Raw genomic sequence first — 6000 nt, 5'->3', positions numbered from 1 at the left:
TGTCCAGCTTTCAATCTCTAAAATTTCTGAAGTTTGTTTCTAAAGATCCTAAAAAGTATTTGCTAAAAAACCTGCCTTAACAATCGTTACAGTAATATCTGCTATGAATTAATGCTTTTTAGTTAAAAACTACTCATATTTACCAACTTCGCCACTTGGTTTAATATGATGTAGTTAAAATCCTCTTTAAAACCTTGATAAATGCTGAAAGATTCAAAATTATAGTGCAAACATAATTAAGTACCGCAACTACCTTATTTTGTATATCCTCCTCTTAAAAACAAGGCATGGGATGACAAATCTAAAAATTTAAAACGTTTGATTGCTACGAGCAAATTCCTTTACTTGATCCTCCTGAATAGGTATAATGTTATAATATTGTTCACATAGCACACCCGTTTCTGAACACAAATGCAACAATCCCCTTAATGAATTTTCAGGTAAAATACGTAGTGAATGTGAGGAGAAGTCTGAGCAACGTGTAATAATGTGTAAAATCGTGCGGTTTCAATATTAAACAGTACCAGAAGAAGCATTCGTTTTTTACAAACTTACCTAATATTCCCACAGTTGTGTAACGAAGGCCTATTACGTTTCTCAAGATGACACATCTCATTTATCGAAAATTTATTTGTCATACATATTATTAAATTCCTCATATTTCTAGTATTATTATCTAATAAAGAACATTTTCCTGCATATTTGCATATTCACTTTTTATATTCAGATGCAGAACATAAATTTTCCGGTTGACTTTCGATTACCAAAATCTTATATTTAATTGCAAAATAAGGGAAATACAGGACAAAACGGGCGTGTCATCGGGGTAATTTTTTAGTTTTTTGTCTTAATCTTATAAAAAGAAAGAAATGAAATGTTATACCAAGCAGCTTTTTCAACGAGTACAAGTACTTGAGAGAACCAAGTCAGAAGTTCAACAAAAAAAATAACAATCATGATTTACACAAAATGTTTTATTTTACTTATCCTTGCATGTTGCCAGCAGTTAGTGAAGGTATGTGTGCATTTTCAGCTTAGATTTTACTCGTGATATATTATATTGATTTTCCTGCCTTAAGATGCAGTAAGTATATTTCTTCCAAACCTACGTGCAGCTTTTTTTATCTCATTATAGGGATCACAACAAAAAACAGTGTGCCAAACTAATTTTAAAGTTCGCAAGTTTATCGCATATGTCTGCATGACAAACGACGAAATTGACGTCACGTTAAAACCCTTGAGTAGAAAGTACCTGAAAGTTCCTGGAAAGTTCAGTGTCTTCGTAAAAGTATTGAATGAAGATTCACCATTTAAACTCACCAGTTCAAATGCAGCAAAGCTCAAGTTAGCGTTGCAAAAGTACAGAAGATGTTTGGATGGCCGATCGGATACCACTTGTACCAAACCAATTGTAAAAAACATTGGAGAAAGCAATATTGGAAGAGCACTAATCATATTAAGGAGACAAAAATCAAACCTTGGGTTTCATATTACCTCCTTTATGATAGATTTTGAGAAAATGAGAAAGAAATCATTGATGAGACGATCATTGCCAATCAATCAACCGGATAGCCAAAATGCAAAACTTGTTGAAAACGATGCCGACCGTCAAAAAGTAAACTTAACACAAAAAACGCGTGGAGATAAAAACAGACGATCATTGCCAGTCATTACAAATTGTAATCAGGATACGGCGCCATGTGAGAAAGCAGATTTGGTTGAAGCAAAACCTAAACCTTTGTTAATAAATATATGTGAATCTGGCAATCCTAAAGACTGTCAGAATGTAAAGTTTCAAGAAACGCATAGAGATAAAAACAGACCAAAACGTTCCATTGACGAATGGCATGTTGTGAAAGTTATTGAACTTTTTGTACAGGCTTTTAAGGCAATAAGCTGATATATCATTGCAAAACAACGATGTTGCTTGGCAACTCAATTGATAGTCTTTCAACATAACATTATAAATTCTTTTATTATTATTTACATTGTTACTCGTACCCAGGATGAGGGTCCGAATTAACGACACTGCGCTAGACATGAAATAATGTAAATATTATAGTTTTAGATTATATTTAGTAGATGTTTTATAAAAGAATATATAATTTAATAATATAGTTTCTATTTCATTCCCTGTCGTCCAATTGAAGAGTACTTATAGTAGGGAATTTTATTATGTGCAATTAGAAGCCGTTCGCTGATACGAGTGTTTTCTGTTAGAATATATTCTGTTATTAGAGTTGTCCGGTTTTGGAGTATCCGTTAACTAAAGAGTGGACTGTATAAATACTTTCTGCCATGTTATATACAATTAATTTAAAAAGTAGCAACTTAACATTGGACCTGGTACCTCAATTGACAACAGATGCTTTAAACTTGACAGTAAAATTAATTTAAAAATCTAACAACTGTTAGCGCACACACAATTGATAGATCTAATGTCAAAATTTTACCTAACTACTCAGACTGAATAGGTAATTAGGAAAGTCAAATCAAGGGCTAGCTCCAGTGTGAACCACTGTCTTATGGAACACGAAGAATAAGTTTGTTACTTGTATCTGATTTTGTGTAAACTTCTTTTTGATTTTTGCTAATTATCGTAACACCAGCGAGTTTGACTTCTACTTCGCTCTCTGGAGACATTTTGTCGAAAGAAAAATATAAAAAATTCTGTTCTCATGTATCACCTGTCAAGTGTTGTTGTTATTTTTATGCTTGTATTATAATTTCGACAAATCGAATTTAATTTATTGGACCGTGGATCATCACCTAAAGACATTCAAAATATCATGTCTAATAGCAGTATTGGGTTGACGAATAAAATATCAGAAAATACATGTATTTAACTTCAAAAGGGCTGTCTCTATCTATCTCCCTATCTCCCCAGGCTATTTTAAAATTCCGCCTCCGGTGGCGGAATTCAATTATTAGCGTGGATGAAGGGGCTTGCCAGATATCTGCATGGAGAACAGATTACTGTTATTAACGTAAACAACAGCCATGTTGTTCTCCGAATCAAATCTATAGTAAGACTATCAGAATGAATTTCCTTGTTCCTAAACCACCAAGACTAACTGCTATAGCGGAAAAGTAAATTTTCTCGTAGACAGATCAAATGTGATTAACAACTACTATTAATGTGGGCTGCTAAAATGTTCAAATAAATATAGTAACCATTTTTCTACAAAAGGGAACTTATTCGTACAATAAAAATCTATATTCGTAGACTATTTCTCATAAGCCTTTCGATTCTACATTTTGCGTGACGTTGGAACAAGTACATTTATTGAAAAATTATAAGAGCATTTTGAAAGAACAGGTCGTTAAAGGCCGGTCCTATATATCACGGTCCATTGATTATAACCAGTTGCTCATATTTTGTGTACTTTTTAAACAAAGTAGTAATTTGTCTTGTTGTATGATGTATGCTACACCCGATTATTATATTGCGTTAATACCGCGCTTTCATTTTTAGAATATTTCCTGTTTAGTTTTAAGAGAAACAGGATATATATATTTTGCACACGAGCGAAACGACCCAACCTTTTAACAAAAATAATACGTATTAAGTTCTTTGTAAAGTTTATATACGCCTTATTAATCGACATAATAAGCGCTTTGTAGGTACAATTAAGATTGTATGTTCTAAATAAATGTTAATTGAAATCTTTAGAAATTTAAGTTAATTAATTGAAGCTGCTATCGATATAATCAGGGGAAAGTTATTTAAACAATGTTTTAAATAATTGTTACGTCAATGACTTGTGTATATACTGTCATGAGAACACTTTCTATTCGTATTTTCTATGGGTGCCTATTTTTGCGAAATGTTGCATGTCTTGGGGTAATTCTTTCTTCTAATACCTTTTCCTTCATGCTCCATGCCTTTTCCTCCTCTGTTCAAGCAAGGGAAATAAAAGACAGCATTAGAATGTAAGCTGGGAAATTTTATGTTAATTTGCGAATCATATAAAACAAACGAAGAAAACATGCTTAACACTGAACTTTCAGAAAGGGTAAAGCTCCTAAGAAGTACCAAGTGGGATTAACCAGCGCAAATTTTAAAATGTGTTGTGTTTAAAAACTTCTATTATGGTTACGGCGTTTTGGATGTTAGCACAGGTATAAAGTTTTGTCTCAAACAAAACTCCATAATGTATGATGAATTTTTGGATTACTGTATGTAGAATTTATTCTCGTGTTATATGTGCATATTACTTGATCATAATAATCCCATCAAACAAAGTTGTGCTGGACTAACAGCAAACTTCTTGGGTACATTGCAGCTAGTTGCACAACGATCAACGAAATTGATGTTACATTAAAGCCACGATGGAAAAATAATTTTTTGAAACTAGTGGGAAAGTTTGAAATCAAACTGGAAATCGTAAGGGACACTTCTAACATTGATTTCCCATTAGCATTTCCATTTGTTTTTACCAAATCGAATGCAAAAAAAGTTACGGCAGCATTGCAGAGATATATTCCTTGTCTGAAGGGTGAATCAATTGGCGATGTGAATTGTTCTCAGCCAATTGTTAAAAGCAGAGAAGGAGATGACAAACGGGCAAAAGTTCTGATCATTTTGCAAACGGATAAAACAAGATATAGGCTTGATGTCAACCATCTCGTTGTAAACTTTGGAAAAGAGAAAGAGCAACAGCGAATAAAACGATCAGCAACTTCACCAAAAAGTTATGGTAATGTCACCAAAACTGGAACTGGTAAGGTTGGAACGGATGAAGTTAGCATTTATGAACAATGTAAAGCTGACACCTGGGTGAAAGGCTGTGCAGGTATAAAGACAACCAAATTTGAAGGAGGAGAATCACAAGAAAAGAAAAAACCCAAACGCGTAGCATTGATGTGCCTCTATATATTCGGTGTGCAAAAGGAACAGCAGAGACGTTCACTGGATTATTGGAGCGTTCTAAAGATTGTTAATTTTGTTATTAAAGGTTTAGCAACAATATTGTAATGTTATAATGTCATATAAAGGTTGTTTTTTTTAAATGCAACAATTGTTTACGATAGTGAAATAAATTTACTTTTTGATTAAGATTAAACGTGCTTTCAGGTGCAACTATATTTTATGCGTTCGCATATGTCAATTTTAGAGTTCTATATAGTCTCTATCTCCAATACACAGGCATTTTAAGAAGCAGCAATAGTCGTCATGGAAGTCTGGTGACGGTTATAGCAGAATCTATTATTTGCAAATCAACTTTAAATAGCTTTTAGCTTCTTTTGTATAAGAACTAATTAGGATCATATAGAAGTAACTTTAAGTTTACGTTGTTAATTATAATTATTTGCTTTACTATAATCTTCAGGCACATTAAATAATGAAACATAGAACTTAATAAATTCTCTTCCTAGTGAAGATATCTTCATTCATGAACCTTTCTCTACTCGATGCTTTTATTCTACACACAGACGACGAATTTATCATGATTGGAGGCACTACCAAGGAGAATTTACTGGAGGCATCCAGTTAATATCTTCACATCAATTTTATAATTATTAATCATCATCGTTTGTAATATTGTATTTGTAATTTTGAAGTATGCTGGTAAAAATGTTTCCATGATGAATATAGTTTAAGACATCTTAATACTATACAACTTGAATGTATCTAAAACTGTTGTTTTTATTTTTTAATGAACAACGTTCTTAATTAGCAATCTTTAATCATCCCCAAAAGTCATGGGTCTTGCCCCTATCCACTCCCGTCATTTAATGTTCAAGGATTAACTTCAGGGTAAAAGGGGGAGGGGGGATATCTGCAGGATATGTATGTTCTTTTGTTGATTTTGTTAAACTTTTTTTTTGTAAAATTGTGAGACTCGACATATTTTGCGGACGATTGTTGCGCCCATGCTGTCAAAGAATTATGGGGCTTCAAAACAGGTAATGTTAGATCTCTATTATTGATGTTATTCTTCATTCTTGCACTTCCTCAACAACAATTCGTCGTAAACAAATTATTTGAAAAGTCAA

The sequence above is a fragment of the Hydractinia symbiolongicarpus genome, chromosome 3, assembly GCF_029227915.1.
Source record: "Hydractinia symbiolongicarpus strain clone_291-10 chromosome 3, HSymV2.1, whole genome shotgun sequence".
Lineage (NCBI taxonomy): Eukaryota > Metazoa > Cnidaria > Hydrozoa > Anthoathecata > Hydractiniidae > Hydractinia > Hydractinia symbiolongicarpus.
Note: the sequence above shows the minus strand (reverse complement) of the source record.